Source organism: Phodopus roborovskii, unplaced genomic scaffold (genome assembly GCF_943737965.1).
Source record: "Phodopus roborovskii unplaced genomic scaffold, PHOROB, whole genome shotgun sequence".
Lineage (NCBI taxonomy): Eukaryota > Metazoa > Chordata > Mammalia > Rodentia > Cricetidae > Phodopus > Phodopus roborovskii.
This window is the reverse complement of record NW_026126689.1, coordinates 425,761-453,491: the sequence shown is the minus strand read 5'-3', so window position 1 is coordinate 453,491 and position 27,731 is coordinate 425,761. Positions and strand designations below refer to the sequence as shown.

Genomic DNA, 27,731 nt, shown 5'->3' with positions numbered 1-27,731 from the left:
AGTTCTGTTGTTGAAGCGGAAGCTTCCTCCCCCCGACTGCACCCCCAGACATCTGATTCTTTTGCCTGCTTGTGGAAGGCATGGATGGGTTGTGTGGGTCTGGATCTGTTAGTCTCTGTTTTGTGCATTTTTGTATCTTTGTCTACAGTTTTAACATGGGACAGACGGTGACGACTCCCCTTAGTTTGACTCTTGACCACTGGACTAAAGTTGAGTCTCGGCCCATAATTTGTCAGTTGAGGTTAGGAAGAGACACTGGCAGACTTTTTGTACCTCTGAGTGGCCAACATTTGGTGCTGGATGGCCACCAGAGGGAACTTTTGAGTCTGAGATTATTCAGGCCGTTAAGGCAATTGTTTTTCAGACTGGACCTGGCTCTCATCCCGATCAAGAGCCCTACATCCTTACATGGAAGGATCTGGTAGACAACCCTCCTCTGCAGGTTAAACCATGACTGAACAAACTAAAAAAGCTGAGCTCCTGAGTCTGGCCCTCAAAAGCGGGGGGGAAGTCTACCTGAGATACCTAAACCCTCTCCTCGCATCTACCCCAAGATTGAGGAATCTCCGGCCTGGCAGGAATCCCAACCTGTTCCCCTACTCCCTTATCCAATGCAGGGTGCTGCAGGGGGACCTTCGTCTTGTTTAGGTATTGTGTTTATATAGCTCATTTTAAAATGTAATGTATAATTTAGTATAGATTATAATTACCTATGATAGTCAAAACTTACAGTTAAGTTACTTAGGATTTCTAGATATACAGAGATGTATTTGAGGTAAATAGACATTCTTCAAACCTTTCAAAGACCTACAGAATATGGTGTTTAAAATGGTTTAGGGTTTTTCTTGACAGTGAGGCACAATGCTCCTAGAAATATCACCTGCGTTAGAAAGAAAGATGGACATCAAAGAAATGCATTATGGAGTTTGCTTCCAATATGGCAAGACTAGCTATTTGGGGGAAAATACTGCTCTTGTCTGGACTGTTTGACTTTATGCTGTATAATCTGGACATGCAGGACCCACAGGAAAGTGACCACTGAAACAAGATGGACATTGCTACAGGGTTCCTGCTTCATGGAAGAGTCTGCCAGACAGTCTACAGGACACAGAGAAAAGTGACGGACAAACTGCTAATACAGGGGACAGTTTCCTGCTTTGCTGAAGAGTCTGCCAGACACACTATGGCCTATGGGCTGAAGATGGAAGATTACAAAAGAACTTCAGGTGACTAACCAGGCAAGGAGTTGTCTCTGTCATTTCTAGAGTTTATATATTATCCTGTGGTCTTTGATGGAGTTGAAGACACACAGTTATGGTTATAATTTTCCTTAGTTAGGATTAAAGATAAGTTACATATAGGATTTTAGACCTACAAAGATAAGATAGATGATAAAAATGTTTTCTTTAAATCTTGCTAAATGTTAATGGACTAAATATTGTTAACTGTGTTTCTTATTTGTTATATATTTTACTGTGTTAAAGTTAAAACCCTTCTTTATATTTTAGACAGAAAAGAGGAGTCGATGGGAGATGTCATCCTGTAAATATGTTTCTCATACTGGTTAATGAATAAAGCACTGTTGGCCAATAGCAAAGCAAGATCGGTGGAGCTAGGAGACAAGGAGGACTCAAAGTAGTGAGGAGGAGTCAACATGGAGAGACTGAAGGGAACAAAGTTCTGGGCCCTCTCTCCGGTAAGATGAGACCACTTACTTGGAAATACTTAGATTAATAGAAATGGGTTAATATTTAAGACAGAGCTAGTCAATAAGAATTGGTAGTAACAAGCCAACAGAATTATATCTAATACAGCATCTCTGTGTGTTATTTTGGGCTGGTACAGCGATGGAACCAGACAGGCAGGGGAAAACCTGCTCATAACAGAACCTATAGTCGATTCTCTGTAACTCTTGAGTCCTGAGATTCACATATTTCTCAAGGAAACCTTCCAGAGGTCTACATGAACTGTGTGCTCCTTCCCACGGGTCATATCAAACAGTTCTTTAGGAAGGCAGGACCTCTAACTATAATTGCCCATATTATTGTCCTAATGTTATTGAAAAGGGTCTAGCACATAGATGGGAAAGCAGAAATCATCTAGAGCAATTTAAGGCAACTGGACACAAAGAAAAGTGAACCAGATCTTAATCCTTGGGTGGACACCTGTCCTAAGTACCTCAGAGGCTTGGGTCAGGGGGGACATTAATGGCAGAGCCTGTGGAACTCATCCTCTAACCCCTGAAAAGGAACAAACACCCAGGAGATGGGACTAAGCTCTGTGACTATTTTTCCCACTCTTGTGTCTCCCCCCCGAATGACCAGAATGTGGTAAGCAAAATGTCAGTCCTAAGGCCCCATTTGGGGGCTAGTACTCATGGTTATCCTAATGTACAGGCAGTGCCTACGGACCAGTGCCACCATGGGTATCAGCCCGTGCTTCCCCTTTGTCTCGACTGTGTCCTTGCCCTGGGTGTAGCAAATCTCATTCTCTAATACCTCGTCTTGTGGCTTGAATGTGAAATGTGTCACACACACACACACACACACACACACACACACACACACACACACACAGGCTCATGTGTTTGGACAATTGGCTCCAGCTGGTAGTGCTGTTTGGGAAAGCTATGGGACAAAGTGCCTCGCTGGTAGATCAGGACTTGGAAGGTTGTATCCATCTCTAGTCCTGAACTAGGTCCACTGTAATCTGAGGGCCACCCCTGATCTCTGCTCAAAGTGTTCCTGCCACCATGCCGCTCCTACCAGCATAGACTGTAATTCTCTGAAAGCGTAAGTCCAAACAAAACATTAATCCTTTAAGTTGCTTCTGTCAGGCATTTTTTTTTTTTCTGATCACTAACACATCTTCCTTTTATTCTGGTCATGCCATTTCAGGATTTTACAAAAGGAATGTTCTGAGAAAATCAAGAACACACCCCAGGGTACAACACCAGCTAGGCTGACCAAAAGGGTCCAAATGAAATACCTTGCCTGAGTGTGAAATTAATCACTTCAGTCAGTCCAAAGGTCACATTTTGAGCATTTCCTTGGTTGTTAGCATTTTCCAGACTGAAGCAGGCAGTGTGTCTCTCTTGGTAGTTGTCAAAACAAAGTTTGTAGAAAATGCTCAACCTACAAGATGTTCTTCAATAACGCCAAGAGATCCAGATGCTGGTGATGGACCAGAAGAGTCCTGTCCCTACCAGGGCTCATACTAAACAAGGAGGCATATTGGAAGTGAGACTTGAAGGGACTGTACCACAGATGCTCTGTGCAGGCAGCACCCTCCCCTCCCACCAGCACCCTTACTCATGACCACGGGCCATAATCAAAGCCCTTCTTGTGTCATGTAGGACCATTCTTCTGAAACTCAGTCCCCTTGCTGGCAACAGAAATCTTTTTGCCATGGGTAGGTATATCTCTGCCTGCATTCTCCAAAGCAACAGAACCAACAGATACACAGAAAGACATCCATTAGGAGACTCACATAACCGGAAGCTGAGAGGTTTCACAGTCTGTGGTTTGCAGGATGGAAAAATTTAGCCTAACTCTCCACTGACCCTAGGAGTAGGCAAAAGGTCACATTCTTGACTGTTTACGACAAGGCTGTTTATGACAGCACCTGTGAGTGAGTGAACACAGGAAATGAGCCTTGTCACACCACCCAGAAGCCCTAGCGAAAGCAGACTTCCTGGGCTAAGTGTGGGCTTGGATAGTTCAAATTAATTGGTCCGAACTGGATGCTATGAGATGATTGGTTTATGATGCGTGGGCTTTGTTGTAACCCTATAAAAGCTGTCTTAATCCTGTACCCAGGGTTCCCCAGTCCTCCACCCCATGTGGAGTATGGCTGTGGACCCCAGTACACTTGGAATATAAAGACCTCATGCTTTTGCATCAAGACCACTTCTCGTGAGTGATTTGGGGGGGGGGGAGGCGCCTTTCCTGAGTCGGGACATGAGGGTCCACGCGTTCTGCGGGTCTTTCATTTGGTGCGTTGGCCGGGAAACCGCGACCACCCCTCTCACCTGAGAACTGGCTTGGAGGTACGGGGATCCCCTCTGATGTGTGTGTATGTTTGTATGTAATGTGTATTGGCTGGTGTCTCTGTTCTGAATATGTGTTTTCTGGAACATGTTCTTGGTTTTCATTTACAGCTGCCTTCTTGGGCCATAAGGACCAATGGACTGTGATCAGCAGATGTGCTCCGACGGTCACAAAGCTGTGGCCCTGGAGGAATCTCCAGGGGGGTATAGGAAGTCTGGGGACACCCAGTTGTTGGCTTCCGTTTGCCGGCCGATAGGGCCAAACTCTGTTGTTGAAGTGGAAACTTGCTCCGTGACCGGCCTGGGCCACATGTATCTGAATCTGCTGCCTCCGGGGAACACCCCAGGTGGTGAGGAGGCTCTCGGCTTCTGGCTTTGGCTGGTCAATAGAACCAAGTTCTGTATTCCATGGCCACTCGAGTCTTGGATCTGTTAGTTGCTGTCTCATGTGTTCTTGTCCTGCGTGTCTTCGTCTATAGCTTCATCATGGGGCAGATGGTAGTGACCCCTCTTACTTTTACTCTTGATCACTGGCCGGGTCACCTGTGTCCAGATCTGTTAATTGCTGTTTTGTGCGCTTTTGTTCTGGGTGTCTTTGTCTATCATTTTATCATGAGACAGACGGTAACAACCCCCCCTTAGTTTAACTCTTAACCACAGGACTGAAGTTAAATCTCGGGCCCGTAATTTGTCAGTCGAGGTTCAGAAGAACCCCTGGCAGACTGTGTTACCACTGAGTGGCCGGCAATGGATGTTGGATGGCCCCCAGAGGGAACTTTTAATTCTGAGATTATCCAAGCTGTTAAAACAACTGTCTTTCAGACTGGATCTACCTCTCATCCCGATCAAGAGCCCTATATCCTTACACGGAAGGATCTGGTAGACAACCCTCCCCCGTGGGTTAAGCCATGGCTGAGCAAGCCAAGAGAGCCAGGCTCCCGAGTTCTGGCCCTCAGAAGAGGAAAAAAACATCTGCCTGGGGAACCCAAACCCTTTCCTCAAATCTACCCTGAGATTGAGAAGCCCCCGGCCTGGCCGGAATCCAAGCCCGTTCCCCCACCCCCTTATCCGATACAGGCTGCTGCAGGGGAACCTTCCGCACCCCCCCAAAGCTCGGGCCCCAGCGGCAGTGGGACCTGTTACTGGGACCCAAAGTCGGAGAGGAGCCACGTCAGAGTGAATGGATGGGGTTGTGACCCTGCCGCTATGCACGTTCGGTCCCCCAGTGCCGGGTGATCAGTTGCAGCCCCTGTAGTACTGGCCCTTTTCCTCCTCAGATCTTTACAATTGGAAAACTAACTACCCCCCTTTTTCAGAGGATCCCCAATGCCTTATGGGGTGGTGGATTCCCTTATGTTTTCTCACCAGCCTACTTGGGATGATTGCCAACAGCTGTTGCAGACTCTCTTCACAACCAAGGAGTGGGAGAGAATACCGTTAGAGGCTAGAAAAAATGTTCCCTTTGACCCTACCTCAGAAGCCCAGAGAGCTTCGGTGACTCTGGCCTTTATAGGGCAATCAGCTCTGGATATTAGAAAGAAACTCCAGAGGCTGGAAGGGTTACAAGAAACTGAGTTGCATGACTTAGTGAGAGAGGCAGAGAAAGTATACTTTAAAAGGGAGACAGAGGAAGATTAGGAAAGACAGGAAAAAGAAGAGAGGGAAAACAGGAAAGAAATTTGACTAAAATCTTGTCCACAGTGGTTGAAAGAAGAAATGATAGAGAAGGAGAAAATGAAATTAGAAAATTTAGAGCAGGCCCTAGACAGTCTGGAAGCCTGGGCAACAGGACCCCACTCGACAGGACCAGTGTGCATATTGTGAAGAAAGGGGGCATTGGGCAAAGGACTGCCCCAAGAAGAGAAACGGGATCGAAGGTGCTAGCCTTGGGGGAAGATGAAGATTAGGGAAGACGGGGTTCGGACCCCCTCTCCGAGCCCAGGGTAACTTTGAAAGTGGAGGGGAGACCAGTTGACTTTTTAGTGGATACTGGGGCGGAGAATTCTGTGCTGGTACAGCTGTTAGGAAAATTAAAAGACAAAAAATCCTGGGTAATGGGTGCCACAGAACAATGGCAGTATTCATGGACTACCGGAAGAACAGTGGACCTTGGCGTGGGCCGGGTATCCACTCGATCCTGGTTATCCCAGAATGCCCTTACCCTCTGTTGGGAAGAGATATTCTGTCAAAAGTGGGAGTCCAGATTCATTTGACTCTGAACAGCCATCAGTTACCAATAATCAATCGCAGGTCCTTACTGTTAGGCTAGAAGATGAGTACAGACTCCACGAGGAGCTGGGGCTTGACCTCGACTGTTCAGATGGAGCTGGAACCTCCAATATGGACTGATGATTGGCCCATATTCCCTTAGCTTGGGCTGAAATATCTGGAATGGATCTGGTGAAGCAAGTGCCTGCACAGGTTATTCAGCTGAAAGTTAATGCTACCCTGGTGTCAGTTAAACAGTACCCCATGAGTAGAGAGGCCCAGGAAGGAATTCGACCCCACATCCAGAGGTGGATCCAGCAAGGTGTCCTGGTTCCTATTCAATCTCCTGGAACATTCCCTTGCTGCCAGTTAAAAATCCTGGGACCAATGATTATCGGCCAGTATTGAGAGAGGTCAATAAAAGGACACAAGACATACATCCAACTGTCCCAAACCCTTATTACCTCCTGAGTGCCCTCCTACCTGAGCGGAGCTGGTATACCGTATTAGACCTAAAAGATGCTTTCTTCTGCCTGAGGTTACATCTTACTAACCAACCGCTTTTTGCCTTCGAATGGAGGGACCCCGACACGGGCAGAACCAGACAGCTCACTTGGACCCCACTGCCACAGGGTTTAAAAACTACCCGACCATCTTTGATGAGGCCCTTCATAAAGATCTGGCCAGCTTCAGGACCCAACACCCCAGGTGACCCTGCTCCAGTAAGTGGATGACCTGCTTCTAGCAGGAGCCACCCAGCAGGACTGCATGGAAGGAGCAAAAGCACTGCTGCTGGAACTGTCAGACCTGGGCTATCGAGCCTCTGCCAAAAAGGCCCAGATCTGCAGGAGAGAGGTAAAGTACCTGGGGTACAGTCTACGGGACGGGCAACCAAGGCTGACGGAGGCTCGGAAGAAAACCGTAGTCCAGATACCAACCCCAACCACGGCCAGGCAAGTGAGAGAGTTTCTGGGGACAGCTGGGTTTTGCAGGCTATGGATCCTGGGGTTCGCGACCTTAGCAGCCCCTCTCTACCCACTGACTAAGGAAAAAGAAAAATCCTCATGGGCCTCAGAGCATCAGGAGGCATTTGATGCCATTAAGAAGGCCCTGCTGAGTGCACCTGCACTATCTCTCCCTGATGTAACTAACCCTTTTACCCTTTATGCGGATGACTGTAAGGGGGTAGCCCAGGGAGTTTTAACTCAATCCCTGGGGCCAGGGAACAGACCAGTGGCATATCTGTCAAGGAAGCTCGATCCTGTAGCCAGTGGGTGGTCTGGCTGCCTAAAAGCTATCCCGGCTGTGGTGGTACTGGTCAAAGACGCTGACAAGTTGACTTTGGGGCAGAAAGTAATACCCTCCATGCCCTGGAGAACATTGTCTGGCAGCCCCCAGACCCATGGATGACCAACGCTCGCATGACTCACTACCAAAACCAGCTTCTCACAGAGAGGATTTACGTTCGCTCCACCAGCCACCCTCAACCCTGCCACTCTACTGCCTGAGGAGACTGATGAACTGGTGATTCATGACTGCCATCAACTGCTGGTTGAAGAGACTGGAGTTCACAAAGATCTTACGGACATCCCACTGGCCGGGGAGGCATTGACCTGGTTCACCAATGGGAGCAGTTACGTGGTAGAAGGTAAAAGAATGGCTGGGGCAGCGGTGGTGGATGGAGCCCACGTTGTTTGGGCCAGCAGCCTGTCAGAAGGAACCTCAGCACAAAAGGCCGAGCTTATTGCCCTCACACAGGCCTTGCAGCTAGCCAAAGGGAAATCCATAAATATCTACACAGACAGCAGGTACGCTTTTGCAACTGCACATGTGCACAAGGCTGCTTTCTTCAGCAGGGAAGGAAGTCAAAAGCAAGGAAGAAATTCTAAGCTTGCTAGAAGCCTTACGTTTGCCAAAAAGACTGGCCATTATAAATTGCCTTGGACACCAAAGGGCCAAAGATTTCATCTCAAAAGGGAATCAGATGGCTGACCAGGTAGCCAAGCAGGCAGCCCAGGGTATCAACCTGCTGCCTGTAGTAGAGAGGTCCAAAATCCCAGAACTCAGATAACAGTATACTCTGGAAGACTGGCGGGAAATAAAGGAATTAGATGGATTCACTGAGACCCCAGAGGGGACTTGCCATACCTCAGATGGAAAGGAGATTTTTTACCTTACTCAGATGGGTTAGAGTACGTCCAGCAGATACATCATCTAACCCACCTAGGAGCTAAACATCTGCAGAGACTGGTTAGAATGTCCCCTTATCATGTTTTGGGACTATTAGGGGTGGCCGACTCAATAGTAAAACATTGTGTGCCTTGTCAGCTGGTTAATGCTAACCCTGCAAGAATGCCTCCTGGGAAGAGACTGAGGGGAAGTCATCCAGGCGCTCACTGGGAAATGGACTTCACGGAGGTAAAGCCTGCCAAATATGGTAACAAGTACTTATTAGCTTTTATAGACACCTTTTCAGGATGGGTAGAGACTTACCCTACCAAGAAGGAGACCTCAACCATGGTGGCTAAGAAAATACTGGAAGAAATCTTCCCTAGATTTGGATTACCTAAGGTACTAGGATCAGACAATGGTTCAGCTTTTGTTGCCCAGGTAAGTCAGGGACTGGCCAAGACGTTGGGGGTTGATTGGAAATCACATTGTGCATACAGACCCCAAAGCTCAGGACAGGTAGAAAAGATGAATAGAACCATTGAAGAGACCCTCACTAAATTGACGGCAGAGACTGGCATTAATGACTGGATAGCTCTCCTACCCTTTGTGCTTTTCAGGGTTAGAAACACCCCTGGACGGTTTGGGCTGACCCCCTATGAATTGTTCTAAGGTGGGCCCCCTCCACTTGTGGAAATTGTCTCTGCACATAGTGCTGATGCGATGTCCTCCCAGCCCCTGTTCGCTAGGCTAAAGGTGCTCGAATGGGTGAGACAGTGAGCATGGAAGCAGCTCCGGGAAGCTTACTCAGCAGAAGGAGACCTGCAAGTCCCACATGGCTTCCAGGTCAGAGATTCAGTATACGTAAGACGTCACCGCGCAGGAAACCTTGAGACTCGGTGGAAAGGCCCATATCTTATGCTCCTGACCACGTCAACGGCAGTGAAGGTCCAAGGAATCCCCACCTGGATCCATACCTCCCATGTCAAACCAGCACCACCAACCGATCCCGAATGGAGAATCGAAAAAACTGAGAATCCCGTTAAGCTCAAGCTTTATGGGCCCGCTTCTTCAACCAGGTGACTCCATTCAGTTTACAGAGGCAGGTCGATCCAAGAAGAGAGAACCACTAACCACACAGACTCTTATTCTCCCCTTGGGAGCAGGAATTGCTGCAGGGGTAGGTACAGCTCTCACACAACAGCAGCAGGCCTACCCTGGCCTACGAACAAGTCTAGACTCAAACTTGAAGCTGGTTCCATCCCCCATCTGCAGGACTCATTGAGCTCCCAGGCAGAAGCCGCCCCCCCAGAACCGTGGGGGGGGGGGTTAGATCTGTTATTTTTTACAGCAGGGAGGCCTCTGTGCTGCCCTTTCGTCTGAGGGGTGGTTCAACAAGTCCCCTTGGATGACCACCCCACTTCCTACCCTGATGGGACCCTCAATGATTTTGCTCTTGCTGCTTACTAATGGACCTTGTATGATTAATAGAATCGTTACTTTTGTTTGGGAGCGATTGAGTGAGGTCCAGATTATAGTACCTAGACAACAGTACAAGAGCCTTCTGGGCAAAGAGGGGGCTGCCCTTTGAGCCCTCCCAGTTCTAAGATTAGAACTATTAACAAGAGAAGAAGTGGGGAATGTAAGGATGGAAAAATTTAGCCTAACTCTCCACTGACCCCAAGAGTAGGCAAAAGGTCACTTTCTTGACTGTTTATGACAGGGCTGTTTATGACAGCACCTGTGAGTGAGTGAACACAGGAAATGAGCCTTGTCACACCACCCAGAAGCCCTAGCGAAAGCAGACTTCCTGGGCTAAGTGTGGGCTTGGATAGTTCAAATTAATTGGTCCGAACTGGATGCTATGAGATGATTGGTTTATGATGCGTGGGCTTTGTTGTAACCCTATAAAAGCTGTCTTAATCCTGTACCCAGGGTTCCCCAGTCCTCCACCCCATGTGGAGTATGGCTGTGGACCCCAGTACACTTGGAATATAAAGACCTCATGCTTTTGCATCAAGACCACTTCTTGTGAGTGATTTGGCAGGGGTAGGCGCCTTTCCTGAGTCAGGGCATGAAGGTCCACGTGCTCTGCGGGTCTTTCAACTCAAACCCTTAAGAAATCTTTTAGAAACAACCTCGCAGACATACCTTTAAAAAAATTGTTTTTCTTCATCTATCCATGTGAGCATCCCTTATTCCATTTAAGTCGACAACCAAAATTAGCCACTATAGTCTTGATCTGAAACTGAAGACAAGATACTCTCTCACTGGTACACACGTTCATCTGTTTAACTATTTTGTATTAAATACATTAGTGTAGTAATGTCCTTCAGAGAGCTCATAATCTCCAGGTTGTTCTGTCATGGTAGTAAGTTTGAAAATTACTGAGAAAGGGCCAGACGTAGCGGATGGATGGCACATGCCCTTAACCTCAGCACTCAGCAGACAGAAGCTGGCAGATTGCTGTTGAGTTTGAGGCCAGCCTGGTCTATATAGTGAGTTCCAGCCTAGCCAGAGATAGACAGTGGCATCCTGTCTCAAAACAAGGAAAGGTATAGAAGAGAATTACTGGGGAAAACCACATTTCCTTTCATAGGCCTCCTTTAGTGAAAGGGCACACTGGTTCTCTCAGAACCTACCCACTCTACCCGTCCTGTGAGAGTGGAGGACAGGATCCCAAGTGCCCAGCTACTCAGAGCCACTGCTGCCCAGATTCCCATTGGGACAGGACTGACCTCTATCTGGAAGCAACAGCTGCAGCCTGAAAACAGGCGTGCAGGTCTCTGGCTCCCCCGAGCAGCCTTGGCAAGGAAATGGGTACCACTTCCCTTGGACAGAGATTGTAAATGCACTCTGGTTGGATTAGATCTCAGTCAGTAAATTTGAGAGTAATCAATATTCAACCGATACTCACTGATTATGTCATCTGTTTGACTTAAGGTATAATTCAGTGAAATGGACGTGGTCAACAAGAAAACTGATGGGCTGATCATTAGATTAATTGTACTTTTAGTTTTTCCTTCAAAACACATCTCTGTATCCTTTTGGAAATGGGGTTTTAAAACTAACACTTTAAAAGGTGATGACTGAGATGATCAGGGTAGCTGGGTTAGTAAAAAGCACCTGTGCAAGCCAGGTGACTCATGTTTGATCCCTAGAACCCATGATGAAAGGCCCGCCAGCTCCAGAAAGTTGCCTTTTTGACCTCTGTGCACTTGTGCATGTGTGCGTGCACACACACACACACACACACACACACACACAATCATAATTTAAAATAAAATAGGAGCCATACATTTTTTTCAAACAAGTTTTACATCTCGATGACAAGCATTTCTGTTGACCCTCACTTACGTAGGACTTTCCCTTCTTAAGGAGTCTAAGGGCACACAGACTAAACCAAAGGCCCGTTTCTGAATGTAATGAAGTGTCTGAATGACCAGAAGTAAAATTATAGTGCCATCTTCAGGAAGCAAAAAGCTGTTCTTAATAAAGCACTACGTGTGTAGGACCAGGGCATCCAAAACTGTTGCTGGGTCTGCAGATGAATTTCTGCTTTGAGCGATGAAGTGAGGAGGCGAGGCAAAGGGCAAGCAGGAGGAAGCTCTCTGTGGCAAACTGTAATCAAATCCCCAGATAACCACAGACATACTGAGAATGCAGAGCTGTGGAAGCCAGAGAGGATGTGACTTCATTGCTTCACTCCAGATGGCTATCAGAACAGAACATTTTTGTTTTGTTTTGTTTTGTTTTGTTTTTTTTTAAAGAAAGAGTCAAAGCTATGTGCATTTGTACAGGAGCAGCCCCTTTCCTGACCCGTCTCTGGACTGTTCAAGCTAGCCAGAATTTCACATAGTTCAGGACACTGGCTATTGGGACTTTATACTGATGAGCCTTGGTGCCCACCAAGGAGACCCACATACACATTTGGATAGGAGCCCTGGAACCTCGTGTTAATGTGACCCCCCTCTCCTCCACCAAGGGCTCATGTGTTGGGATAAGTCATATTATGAGCTGGTAAGAAGATGGAAAACTGTCTTGGCTGTTTCATCTCCATCAGGAAGAGCCTGGGATTAGAGAAAATCATCAGGGTGGACCTCATATTCAGAAGGAGGAGTGGAGGTCATGGCCGGCCTGCTCTACAAAGTGAGACCCAAACCAAACCAAACCTACCGAAGAAGAACAACATTAAAAAATAATAAAAACAAATGTTTAAGAACCTCACTCATACACATCAAGAACACATAAAGTGGTTGAGATTATGAGATTATAAAACCTGGGGATCAGCTAAACCTAAACCCAGAGCTAAGATCCAGGCAAGCATGCTATTGGCCATCAGCTGTCTACACTTCTCATCCTTTCACTGAGAGGGTAGCAGGGCTTTCCTCCAGCTCCTCACCTGACTCAGAATCAATGCAAGGCCTCCTGCCACTCACGGATCCACGCAAATCCGGGTCTTGAAGCCCCTGCTACTGAGCATCGTCCTTGGTGCATCCTCATGGTGAGCTCAGGCCTGGTACCCTGCATCCCTGCATCTCCACAAACCTGGACTGGTACCTACATGAACCCTTCCTTCCTATTGCCAGAAGCGAAAATCTGTTATAATAGGATTCATGTCTCAAAGGAAAAAAACTCCTAGTTAAGGCTGGAACATATAAGGCCTTTAGGAGCTGTCATTTCTGGTCTACCACAACAAAACAAAAGTCTGAGCAAACTTGAATTCAGTGACTTTCCTAGAACCGTGGCAGAATTAAATAAAACCTTGCTGGGGAAACCACCACCTCAAAACAAATCAGGCATACCATGTCAATCACATAGTAAGTGGTCAATAAAAGCTAAGTTCTTATCATCAATAGCCAAGATCCAGCTCTGGTTAAACATGGCGATTCCAAACAGGTATCTTCGACTCTTGCGCGGTTGAGAGCCGTGCAGCCTATGGTCAGTGTATAGCCATATGTTGATCTGAGATTAGGCTGCACAGCTCCCAACACCGCGCAGAGCCTCTATTGCTCTTATCGGATGTGGATGAGGGTGTGGTTTTTCAGAGGAGAATTATTCTGCAGTGTGACAGAAATTTGAAGAAGACTTTTTTTAAAATGCATTTTCCCCTTTAACCGCAGTCCCTACCTCATCATCCTGATGAAAGAAAAATGCTCGTTCTTGTGTTTGTATTTCCCTTAGGAGCACAGCCAAAGTGTTTCTCAGATTCAAATGAGCAGGCTAGAAAGCAGAGCAACTTTGAATAAACGAGACAGCGTGGCTGCAAAGGTTATGAAAATGTGGAGGAAAGGGAAACTGCTTCCACGAGCGAAGCCTTCTGGAAATTTCCCATCGACGGGCCCCTTGATTTCATGTGGGATTCTACAGACCATAGTGTTGTATCCCATTTACCTGGAACTCTGCTATCAGAAGCATTTCCAGCCCTAAACACAAGCAGTGGCCCAGCTTTCCCCAAACGTCATTCACTCCCAACAGGCAACTCCACACGTCACTAAAGCCATCCCCACGTGTCTGAAAGTATTGCTTCAGATCAGAAAACCCAAGTCACCTCCAAGCCAATTCAAATCCAGGTGGAGCCACATCCGGACCAACACTTGGTGCTTTGGTTCCTTCCAATGGTTGGGGGGGGGGGGTAGAAGGGGCCTAAGAAGAGTAGGGAGACGCTTTTTGAAGTCCCTGTCCCTTGGAGCCTTTGCCTCCTGTTGAATACATTTTGCCTCCCTTTTACTACAACTCGAGTGTTGCAGGCCCACCGATCTGTTGGAGTGCGCTGTGTGAGCTTTGAGCAAGTGCCAGTGACGACATAACCCTTTCCGAGCTTCCCTCCCGCCCACGCGGAGGCACTACATGGGAAATGCACCACCCCATGCTCCCAACCTATCCTTCACCACACTTTCCTGTGGTAGAGCCTTCCTTTGATCCTTGAGATGAAGTTTACCCTCTACGCAGGGCAAGAGTGGGGTGCTGGGCCACCCGATCTGCTTTTCTGGGTGAAAATGTACAGCAATGCAGTGTTACACAGACAGGTTCTCTTGTGTGGGGGGAGGGGGCGGGTTAAAATCGCCATTTTAAAATGCAAAGAAGCATAGTCATCGGGTCATTGTTTTTTGTTTTGTTTTTAAAGATGCTCTTAACTATGGGGGAACGAGCAGTCAAAAGGACCTTTGCTTTCTTCCCTCAAGTTGGAAGCATTTAATATATTCATGTAAATTTAGGAAATGGTGTATATATAAATGACCAAGGAACAGAAAACAGGGAAAAACAGGAATGTGGGCAATGAAGTAGGAATGCAAATCTCAAACTGCCAGTCTGGAAAGTGTGGCCACCACTCTTACATAATAAGTATTGGGGGGGGGCAGGGTCTGAAAAGAGGTGCAATGCTCAAAAGCACATGTTCTCATATAGGACTCTGGATCAATTCCCAGCACCCACATGGCGGCTCACAGCCAACCTTAACTCCAGTTCCAAGGGATCCAGTTCCCTCTTCTGACCTCTCCAGGCACCACACACACATAGTACGCAGATATACATGCAGGAAAAACACTCAGACGTGTAAAATAAAAATGATTCCGCCCCAAAGGAACGACAATTGACATAAGGGTGTGGACGTAGTGTGTGGAAAGTGGTGAGACCCCATTTCACCACCATATGGCCTCAGGCACTTAAGACAAAGAGTTCTATTATAGAGCCTGCTCGTGGTTGGAATCTACTAGACACTAATTGCATTGCCATTCCACTCAGTCGAACTATTAGAGGCAAATAACACCTAGAAATTTGTTCCTTATCATTGGAAATTCTCCAACAACCCATGTCTGAATGAGTATAGGCTTCCTGTCCAAGGCTTTATTTTAGTAGGAAAGATTTCCTTTATTTTTACCATGCTGACATATTTCTGTTTGTAAATAAAAAGAAACTGTAAATTTTCTCCCAGCGTAGACTGGCCAGAACAAAACAATTTCAGCATTTAGCCACTAGATGGCAGATTCCTACAGTTTGAGGAACAAATAGAGACCAAAGAAAGATTACAACCCCCCAAGAACATTTTTTTTAATGTGTTCAAAATCAAATACTAGTTCTATATTAATCAAGACACAACTCCTGAGGAGGCAAATGATCAGATAAAAACCGTCACTCATTTCCTACCCCCATCTCCTAGAGATCAACAAAAAGTAGGACCCAAGGGGATTCATAGAGGGGAAACAAATGTTTTCTTCACGCTTTGGGCTAAGCCTCTCCAAGGAGAAAGTGTACTGCACAACATTCCCAGCTTGCACTGACATTTCTCTTATGGTTTAGACACTCCAGAGCCCGTCCTTAACTCAAACCTCTGCCCCTGGATGGCTGCCGGCCAGCTTTGATCAGCTGCGGGACAGTGCCTGCATGGAGGATACCTGGACTTGGATCCCGCCTCTGCCTTTGTCCAGCTGCACACACCTCTAACCTCAGGGTCTTTGTCCTTGTTATCCATGTTATTATAGTGAGGCAGTGGGCAGGGGGTGGCTCAGCAGTTAAGAACACTAGTGGTCCTTCCAGAGGAAATGGGTTCGACTCCCAGCATAGGCATGATAGTTCATAACCATCTGTGATTCCAGTCCCAGAGTGTCCAGCACCTTCTTCTGGCCTCCACCAGGCACAGGTGTGGTTCACAGACATGCATGCAGGCAAAACTGTGTATACACATAAGATTTTCTTTGGTAATTAAAAGTGTGTGTGTGTGTGTGTGTGTGATAACTGTGAGACAGTAAACAGTGTTAACCCAATAGTATTCTTTCATGGTGTTTATGTAGATTGAGTTATCATAGTGTACATTTAAATATATCCAATTTGTCAATTATACATCAGTAAAGCTGAAAAAAAATAAAAATGTAAGTATGTATTCAATAACCATGCTGAGCATTATATATATAATATATATATTAAATATAAGTTTATGTATAATATACATATATATTATATATATATTAAAAATAAGTTTAAGATGTCTTCTACAGAGTTGGTATCAAACCACAGCCTGGTAAATATTCATAACTGTATGGCTTGGGTTGGTCACTCAGCCCCTTGGCATTCAGATTGGTGTTTAGCTGTTTTGGCTAAGATTCCACGGGGCTACAGTCTACAGTGGCAGGGAACACAGGGCATGTCAGCAGGAACAGAGAGCTGGTTGATTACATCCGCATCTCACACAGGAAGCAGAGAAAGTGAGCAAGAGTGACATGAAGCATTGCACCGTCAAAGTCTGATCCTCCAGAAAGGTGGACGTACTAAAGCTTCCGTAGCCTCCTGGGCTGGACTGGGTGAGAACAAATGGCCTCCTTGGGCACATGTGTTGGAATGCGTGGTCTCCAGTTGGTGGAACTGCTTGGGAAGGATTAGGAGGTGTTATGTTGTTGGGGGAGGTGTGTTGCTGGGGGCAAGAGGTGGGATTTGAAGTTTCAAAATCTCACATTTTGCCTCCTTCTCCCTCCCCACCCCCTAACTACCAGACCAGATGTAAGATCTCAGCTAATGTTTCATGCCTGCCTGTCTGCCGTGTTCCCTGCCATGATGTTCATGACCCAACCTTCTAAAACTTTAAGCATGCCCCCACTTAAATGCTTTCTTTACAGGTTGCCTGGGTCATGGTGTCTCGTCACAGCAATAGCACAGTAACTAATACACCTCCCCAGGCAGCACCACCAACTGAGGACTGGTCGGGGGCAGTCTTTGTGGGGCTGCTATCTTGGAGCCAGCTGAGCAGGGCCCCAAGTCCGTACCTGCAGGGGGAGTGTGGCTGAGGGAAAGGCTAGCTGTAGACAATACAGAAAAGACAGAGAGACAGAATAAAGGTCAAGAGGGCAGATCAGTCAATACTGAAATGCCAGGAGTTTATTTTTCACCACTCTTATATGCCTTATCCTAGAAGGGGAACACAGTATCATGTATATGGAGCAGACTTTTCTTCCACACTTATTCCAAGGGTTCAGTAACCACACATTAGCTCCAACTTCTCTTTCCCTAGCCTTGATAGTCAGGAATAGCCACACCTCAGATTCAGGTCTGTTGTTATTTAGCCACATCTTTGACCTTTAGGTCTTATGACTTGCTGAGGACAGCTCTGAACTCTCTGCCCTTGTGCCAAAATGGAGTGCAGCCATCTTTATGGACACCCACAGGAGACCAAGTGGGCCTGTGGAGAAAATTTCTCATTCAAAGCACCACAGAGTCTCCAAACTTTCCTTCTAAAATAGAGGCGAGTCTGGGCTACCTTCATTTGCTAACCCAGTATTTACAATACTCTTTGCATAAACAAACCCTTGAAGTCAGAGGCCTCCAACTCTGCCTTTTACAGCCTGCCCTTAGGTCTGCCTGTCTACCCCCAAGCAGCCTGTGCACTTGAGTGTGTGTGTGTGTGTGTGTGTGTGTGTGTGTGTGTGTGTGTGTCTATGTGAGTCCGTATGTGTGTCTCTGTGTCTGTGTCTATGTCTCTGTGTGTGCCTGTCTGTGTGCATCTGTGTCTCTCTATGTGTTTATCTGTGTCAGCAGATGCCTGCCTAGCAGCCTGTGTGCTGGGGAATAAGGTATGTCTTATCTGCCTTTAGATGGAATGTTCTTTCCCACCCAGTCCTGAAGCCATTTAGTCCCAAATAAACACACAGAAGCTTCAATTAATTATAAACAGTTTGGCCAGTGGCTCAAGCTTCTTATTGACTAGCTCTCTCTTAATTATTTCTATTAATCTGTGTATCTCCATGTGGTCTTGGCCTACCGGTGATACCTGGGTCTCTTGCTTCCTTGGCAGCTGCATAGCACCTCCCTGACTCTGCCTACTACCTTTCTGTATCCCTGTTTGGATTACCCATCTGGCTAAATCCTGCCTCCCCATTGGCCAAAACAGCTTTATTCATCTACCAATAAGAGAAACATATTCACAACATACAAAGGACATCCCCCACAGCTCTTCACAATCTCTTCAACCTTCCAGCCTGTCATGACTCTCTTTCCTGTCATGGGAGCTTGGACCTCACACTCTTGCAAGCATCTTTCTCTGTAATCTGATTTTACATTTAACACAGTATCTGACTTTGATTTGTCTTGGTTTTATTTAACTTTGGCTAGTAACCTTTATCAAAACAAAGAAATTTGCTCTGAAGCCAGGAAGGCTGAGTTTGACTTTCGTTTCTGTTTTTAATCTTGGGTTGATGTGGAACTTTTTAAACCTTTGGAAATGACTAGTTGTTCACATACAGTTGTGAGATCTAATAGATGCCATCTGCCCTTCACTGCACATATGCTGGGTTTAATTGAGAATGATTCCTTTGAGATCCATCCAAATTGTTGTATCTATCACTAGCTTACTTGGTTTTTGTTGTTGTTGTTGTTGTTGTTGTTTGTTTGTTTGGTTGGTTTTTTTTATTGCTAAGTAGTATTCCATGCTATGTGTGTATCTTGATCTGTTTAGCTATACGCACAATAAGAGATAGATGTATTGTTTCCAGTTTTGGACAAGTATAGTTAAAGTCTGCTTTAAAACTTCACATAAAGGTGTGGGGTGTATGTGTGTAAATAGTTTCATTTGTACAAAGAGTGCAATTACTTGTGGCCATATGGTAAACACATGTAGTTTTATAGGGAGATGACTGTGTTTTCCAGAGTAGCTGTGACATTTATGTTCCTACCAGGAATGTGTGAGAGTCCCTTTTTCGATGTCCTTACCACCCTGTTTGTCTGTCTGGTTGGTTGGAGGTTGGTTGGGGTGTCTGTTGTTACTTTTTGGGCCATTATGGTGAGTATGTAGTAAACTCTTTTCCTAGTTGATGTCATGCTATTGGTTGGTGATACCAAACACCTTCACCCGGCATTTACTTGTCACCTGTGTCTATTGCAATGAAACATCTTTATGCGTTCTTTGCCCATTTTCCTTTTGATTATTACTATAATACCGAATACAAGGTAAATACTATGCAAATGCACTATTGAGAAAACTGACATTTGTCTGTGCATGTTCAGTCTAGAAGGCATCTCTCGCCTGCTCCACTCCTCACTCTGTCTGCTTACCCCTTCTTTCTGTCCTGGTAATTTCCCTTTCCCCCTTTCGTCTAGTGTGTTCTGTTGCCCTCCCGAGCCCCTCCCCTAAAGCCTGCTCTTGCTACTCCAGTCTACTGCTTTTTCACCCATCCTCTAATTTGTTTTCTTTGTCACAGCAGAGTTTTGAGAATGTACCCACAATGCCTGAAATGTTTATCGCTTGCTCCTAAACAACAACAAGAAAAATGCTGTCTTCTGGTCTACCGCATTACGGACTTAAGGCCAGGCTTGTGTACCCCGGCCTTCCCTTCCTCCATTAACTTGACTCCTATTCACATCAGGGGTAAGTTCCTCTTCTCAGGATGGCCACCAAAGTCTTCTCAACCTTGGTCTCCAACAACCGCAAGATGTAACAGTACCTTCCTGAAACGAAACCCACCCATCCCTTTAAAGATAGTGTAAGAGTATTTTCCTGGGAGCTGCAGAAGTCCCTCAGTGGGTAAAGCACTTGCCCAGCAAGCATGAGGACCTAAGTTTGAATCACCATGTGACAGGATTCCTCCATCTTGTGTTCTTGCTGAGGCTGTTCCGGTTTTAACTATAATCTGGTCTTCTTGACAGAGAATCCCATGGAAAACAGCCCAACTCTGTTCCAGGAGCCAAAGGTCAGGATGTCCTAATTTATTTTAGCTTTTGTTAAAACCCCCTGTTTGTGCAGACCTCCCCCCCCCCCCAGCTATCCACTTATCTTAGCTTCTGTTAAATCTGTTTGCCTCTAACTGATTGCTTTTGCAAAGCCTACTGTGGCTGCCCAAGGGAGATGCCAGGACCTGGTTTCTCTATTTAAGAACTTCATGGTTTCTGCCTTTAAAAACTTCATGTACTGGACATTCAGGGCCATGCCTAGGTTCCCCCCAGCAACACTTGGGTGTGGCCCCAGCTGACTTGAATAAAGATTGTGAATTGGCTATGCACTGTGTGTGTGAATGGTCATGACTGGTGAGCTCCAGAACCCACAGAACGTCAATGCAGTAGCAAGCACCTGTAATCCCGGTGTTCCTCCTATGAGACAGAAGGCAGAGACCAGAGTATTTCCAGAAGCTCACGGGCCATCTAACCTGGTGTACACAGTGTAACAGCGTCTCAAATGAGGTAGCAGATGAGGACTGACACCAAAGTTGTCCTCTGATTTCCACATGTGCATCACAACAAACATGTAGCCACACACACACACACACACACACACACACACATGCGTGCGCGCGCGCACGCAAATAATTAAATAAATAAATTGAATTGTCCAAAGGGCTAGGATGACATATTTTTAATCACTGCATATGATTGATGATTACTTCAAGAATTATTCCTTGTCTTCCTCATATACCAGGAAATAAATAGCAGCAGTCTCGGGCCCTGATCCTACAGTTTTCAGACAAGAGGGAAAAAACATACACTGAGAAACCAACAGTCATAGTGAAGTGTCCTATAGTAAAACTAAAGAGACCTCCAGGAAAATTCAAAGAGGAACTGAGGATGAACTTTAAACCAAGACCAAAAAAGATAACCAAGGCTGGCCTGAGAATAAGGGGTGGGGTCAGCAACAGACGTTTTCAGACACAGGAGGGAGGTAGGACAGGCTGTAGGAACCACCAGGGAGTAAAAAAAAAAAAAAAAAAAAAAAAAAAAGAAGAACCAAGAAATGACCATCCAATCATACAATCATCCCTCTTGCCTTCTGCCAGGACCAGAAAGTGCAAAACTGTGTAACAGATGCATTGTTGGAAGAACCTGAAATTCCCCCTGATACAAGGGAAGTAAAAAGGAAGCTCGTTACTAATTGTGCAAAATAATCATCCTAGAAGGAGCCAACCTTGAAGTTAAGCTGAATTCAGAAGCACCAAGCTCAACACTCAAAGTTAAATACACTGCTTTCTGGGCACTGTGTCCACACTAGCATGTCATAATTACAGACACACAGAAGGGATGCTCAGAACAGCACTTAGCTGCCGAGCATCAAGTAAGGCTTTTAGGTTCTCTGGCCACATTAGCAGTGATCAAAATGAGCCTAAACTCAGACACTTTTAAAAAGGATTATGGAAATTAATAATACGTCCTTATTTATTATAAAAGAGAAGATAGATAGATAGATAGATAGATAGATAGATATAGATATAGATATAGATGGTGATTGGGATACGTGTGTGAGCCTAGCCTTTAATGGCTATTTCTCCAGCCCGAAAAGGAGGGTTTTTGTTTGTTGGTTGGTTGGTTGGTTTCAAATCCTGCTCATTCTTTGCATATGAGGTCAGCATAGCTGTGGCAGTTTGAATGTAACTGGTCCTCATAAGCTCATGCGGACTGGCACCATTAGGAGGTGCAGCCTTGATGGAGGCTGTGTGTCACTGCGGGGATGGGCTTGGAGGTTTCCTACACCCAGTGTCTCAGTTCACTTGCTGTCACCTGCAGATAAAGATGTAGCTTCTTTGCCACAATCCGTTCCTTCTCCAGCACCACGTCTGTCTCCAGCACCACACAATAATGATAATGGAGTAAACCTCTGAAAAATGTAAGCCTCCCCAGTGACATGTTTTCCCTTTGTAAGAGTTGCTGTGGCCGTGATGTCTCCCCACAGCAAAAGAAACCCTAACTAAGACAATGGCTTTTATGCAAAGACTCAACAAAGCTGTGACAGGAAGAGAACAGTTTTTGTGATCAGCCTTGCCTGCCAAGCAATCCACTTTGTCTGTGAGAAGACTTTGATCCTGGGAAAGCCTCTCAGACATTTCATTTGGGAATCCTTACAGTATAATATGCGGTTGGGAGCAGTAATAGAGAGCCATCAGTCAAGGCTACTTTAGATGAGCAGATAGGAAAAGGGCCCAAAGGCTGTGGACACTCTTCACCAAAGCCTAATACCTATCTGCCTGTACCGACCCTAAGCTGATGTGAAGATTTCGAAAGCAAGGAATAGGTTTCTAGCCATCTTGTTACCAGCTCCTACATTCTGTCAGCCCTAGACAGTATTTCTTCACCCTTACTCATCATTTAGACCGGCAACTAGACCACTCCATAACGTCATTGGTGTCTGCCCCACACACACCCCAAAAAACAACAAACAAATCTTAGAGTCACTTGAATGATGGGGGTTGCCCTTCTGTATATATGTTTCTCGTATTGGTTGATGAATAAAACACTGACTGTCCAGTAGTCAGGCAGGAAGCTAGGCAGGGTATGAGACGAGGAGAATGCTGGGAAGAGGAGACAGAGAGAAGCCACCAGGGAGAGACTCCGTGTAGCCAATGAAAAAACAACATGCTAGAGCAATATGGGTAAGCGGTAGCCTCGTGGTGATACAGAGTTTAATAGAAATGTGTTAATAACTAAGAGAGAGTTAGCCAATGAGAAGCCTGAGCCAAGGTCTCTGTGTATTTATTTGGGTCTAAACAGCTGCGGGATCAGGCAGAACAGAAACTCAGTCTACACTTGATCTCCGCATCTGGGTCACATGTGGCTCTCCTACTTGTCCACCTCTTGTTGATACCTCACCCAAAGTTGCAAGAAATGATGCTTCACCCCTTGAGGAATAGGTGTAGGCCCTGCAATAAATATGCTGAACATGGTTCTCAAATCCATCCCAGAGCTGCCAGTAGAGCCAAGACAGACAGACTGTGCTTGGCATGACACCCATCTGTAATCCCAGTGCTCAGCAGAGGAAGAAAGTTTAGGAGACCAAGGTCATCCTCACCTTCAGAGTGAGATAGAGACAGGCTACATCCTTCCATCTCAGAGGGAAGAGGGAGGGAGGGAGGGGCAGTCTTCAACGACATGCAGAACAAACCGCCATCAAGTGTTCTATGTTATGTGTCTTGCTCAAAAAGTGGCTCTTACTTTGGTACAAGAGCATAGAATTATAAAAGTTCTGGTGTGATCGTTTATACTTTATCCCACATAAGCCATGTGATACCCTCCAGTGTCACTGGATAGAGGATGTGGTTGGCCCTTGCTCTGCTGTGGTTGTCTGAGTGGGTGCTGTGTAGTAACACTGCTGTGGCTGACACACAAGCCACATCCCCATGCCTGTGCCCGCTGTCATGATTAGCACTCTCTCCGTGTTAATCACAGCTTCTTCTCTACCCCTCAGGACAAAATGCATTTATAGCAATGCAGTATTTTATCCTTCGGAATATGAAAATCAAACTTGGGTTTGTCATCATGGTTGTTATGTACTGTTAAAAAATTATGCAAATAATTTAATGCCTTCATTGCAATTTGAAAACATATGGAGGAAAATACCCCGGCTACAAGCAAGCTAATAAAATAATAGATGAGTTTACTATTTTTGTTTTTGCTTGATTTTTCCCACTGAAATTAACTTTTCAGGCTGATTTTGAGAACCATCCATTGACAGAGACATGTTTCTAGTTCTTTCATATCTGGTTGTATATCTATCCACGTGTGTGTTGTTATTGTGGGTTATCACATTACATTTATACACACATATGTTTAAATATTTGTATGCCTCATATCTCTTCTTTTGAATCATTGATTCCTTATTGTTCATAGAGGATATGACATAAGAGTAATTTTTGAAAATTGCAAATTAAACAGACAGTAACAGTAAGTGATTTGAATATATCAAAGTCAGCCAGGAGTAGCAGAAGATGCCCCGCTCTACAATCTGGGCCTGAGTTCAGTTCCTGCTCTGTACGCAAACAATATCATCGGGAGGTTAGAAGTGCCACTTGGGAAGGGCCTGCCTGGCACACAGTGACTTAGCAACAGAAGTGGTTGTAATTACAGTGAAAACAGTATTCCGAAACTAGAAAACACAAGCTGTCTGTTATGGACTCTTTGAAGAACATGGGAGCTCCTGGAAGCAGAATAGATGGCTGACGTCAAGCTACCCGTGTGCAGTGCTCTCCATCACACAAAACAGAGACGCGCTTCCGTCTGCTGATGAAGTGGCTCTTTCAACTGCCAAGCAGAGGGCCCGATGCTTCCTCGGGGTACCACTGCAACAAAATAAGAAACTCACACAGGCTAAGGAGGCAGAAAGGTTGCCCAGTATATTTCCCTCCTTAGCTGCAGTGGACAGGTGATATGTCCAAGATCCCCCCGCAGATGCATAAAACCTCCAATACCACCAAATCCTACACTGACCATCTTTTTTCACATATACATGATCAGAAATACACAGAGCCCTAAGATAATGTTTAGCTTGTAGCCTAGTAAAACATTTATAGCACTTATTAAATAGAACAATTATAGAAATGAATTGTAATAGAAGTTGCTTAGAACATGATTTGTTTATTTCCGGTAGTTTCCAGGGCTAGAGAGAGTCTCAGGAGGAAACTTTGGGGTTTCACCTTGTGTCATGTGATAGGCTCCCACACCCTTCCCAGCTTTACTGCAAAACCCCGCCCCCTCGTTCCCTGCAGCCCAAGTCCTATGCTCACCTCTACAGTTTCCTCCCAAGGAAAACGTTCATACAAAGACATTTTTCTTTTATATACCGACACCCATTCCCACCAGTGTACGTTAGCAACCCGAGATCCTCAACCTTCTTAACTAAATTGACACCGGGAGTGTCTTACGTAAATCCAGCAAAAAGAGCACAGGGCCCAATTGACAAACCGAGGCAGCATTCCCTAAAAGACCGCAATGGCAATGCTGCTACTTTGCATTCAGACTTGTGACCACATACAGAGAGGAGGTGCGCAGGATGGGGTGGAAGGTGGGGGGGGGTGCATATTCACATCTGTCCTTCAGTCAAAGAGACCATGACCTTCCTCCTCAGAAATGCCAAGTCATCATAGCAAGTCAAGCTGGAGAATTACTCCCTGGACAGCTGAGTATGGACAGTATGAGTTATGACTGAGTCCCAACTCTGAATGAAATCTGCCAGGGAAGGGTTTAAAAGCAGTGATTCTCAACCTACCCAGTGCTTTAGTACAGTTCCTCTTATTGCAGGAACCCAACAATAAAATTATTTCGTTGCTACTTCATAACTGTAATTTTGTTACTGTTATGAATCATTATATAAATGAGATTTCCGAGATCCCTGTGAAAGGGTGGCTCATCCCCCCACCCCTGTGGGGTAGCGACCCACAGATTGAGAAACACTGGTTTAAAGGAACCAGGGGAGGTCATAGATACTGTTTCTGATATGGAGCCTCTCAGTGCTCCATATCAGACCTTCTCAGTGCTGGGGAATGGTCCAGTCTGGAAAACGTGACAAAAAAAAGGAACAGTAACTCCTGAGCTCAGCCCAGAAGCTTTATAGAAAACATGTCTCTGAAATAAGAGAAACAATGTAGCACTGTAATGGCATTTAAACCATATAGAATATGTATATTTATGGCTATAAAAGCAATGAATGCCAGCTGGGGGAAAAAATGGAAAGGAAATAAGTTCAGCAATAAAATTATGCAGCCATCATCCACCGTGCTATGACGCAGAGACCACTACTGCTTCCTACCTGCCCTTCACACGGGGTATACACTTCATATGTGTATGTATATTGCAAATTTTAGATCATATGATGTAGGAAAATAAATAAATCTGACTTTAAAATTTTTAAAGTGGTCAACAACATGGCTCAGAGAGTAAAGGTGCTTGCAGCCAAGCCTGACTACCTAAGTTCCCAACCTGGGGACCCACATCATGGAAAGAGGGACCCAATTCCTGAAAATTACACTCTAAATCCTATATGCACACTGTGACACATATATGCCTCCCCTCACTAGACTAAATTAATACAGCTTAATTTTTTTAAGATCATACGGTATACCTAAATATACTTTGTTCCCTTAACAAATATATGATATTATTATTTTTAGGTGCTTCAATATACTTTAAAAATATTAGCTTCAATGTCTGCAAACTTCTTCTTAAGCATAAGTTCATAGTCTATTGTTATTTTTCTTTTTTGTTAGCATCAGTAATTCTAGAATTCACTTTTGTCTAAGCATTACTATGCCATGGGCCAATGATTAAACATTTTTAGGATTTGGGAATCTGTTGCCTACATCCTAACAGACAGTAGGTCATCTGCTACATCTAGGCCATAGGTCTTGCCCTCCTGAAATCATCAGTCCTTGGCAGAGGTGGGGTGGGGTTGTCTTTTTTTTTAATTGCTAACATCTAGTTATTTTACCCATCATTATGTTTCATTACTATCGAGGCCGGCTACTTTATTTCTGTCCAGCTGTAGCTTATTTCAAGTGTTTAATGATATCCTATTGGAATTTTTGTGAGATCCAGAGTTACGTTTTAAGTTTTAATTATTGTACCTAGGAGATACATGGAACAAAAATGTCTCTAACCTGTAAGCCCCTTGCCCAAGGACAGATAATTCCTGAAATACTGGAGGTTACTGTTTATGGGAGATAAGAAGCCACATGTTTTCACTCCCCTAAACAAGACTGTTTGACCCATTTGCACCAGACATGCTGGATCACATGAACGCAGGAAGTACATCAGGATGTGTGCTTGTCCCTGATTGGACCTGATGGGAAACACAGTGGCCTTATGGGGTTGCCTTTTTTTTTTTTTAAAGATTTATTGATTTATTAATTTATTATTTACATTTCAATCCCAGTTTCCCTTCCCTCCTTTCCTCCTGCTTCCTCCCCCACTCCACTTCCCATCTGCTCCTTGGAGAGGGTAAGGCTTCTCCTAGGAAGTCAACTCATTCTATCCCACCATCTCCTTGAGGAAGGACCAAAACCCAATCCCCCGATGCCTAGGCTGAGAAAGGTATCTCTCCGTATAGAATGGGCTCCACTAAATCAGTTTGTGCATTAGAGTTAGATCTTGGTCCCACTGCCAGTGGCCTCATATATTGTCCCAGTCACACCATTGTCACCTACATTCAGGGTGTCCAGTTCTGTCTTATGCAGGTTCCCATTTGTCAGACCTGAGTCAGTGAGCTCCCACTAGCTCAGGTCAGCTGGTTCTGTGGGGACCCCCATCATGATCTTCACTCCTTTGTTCATATTATCACTCTTTCCTTACTCCAGGAGCTCAGCCTAATGGTTAGTTTTGGTATTCTGCATCTGCTTCCATCCAAATAGGTTCATAGCAACGTTATTTTTAATAGGCAGAACTTGGAAATGACCTAGATGCCCCTCAATAAAAGAATGGATAAAGAAAATGTGATACATTTACACAGTGGCGTACTACTCAGCAGTAAGAAACAATGACATCCAGATATTTGCAGGCAAATGGACATAACTAGAAAAAAAATCCTGAGTGAGGTAACCCAGACCCAGAAAGACAAATATAGTATGTACTCACT

At 45.3% G+C, this 27,731-nt stretch overlaps 1 pseudogene; it reads left to right on the top strand.

The window, feature by feature from the left end:
* The first annotated feature begins 155 nt into the window (after positions 1-155).
* Positions 156-8,811, top strand: LOC127214290 (uncharacterized; annotated as a pseudogene).
* Positions 8,812-27,731: the final 18,920 nt, after the last annotated feature.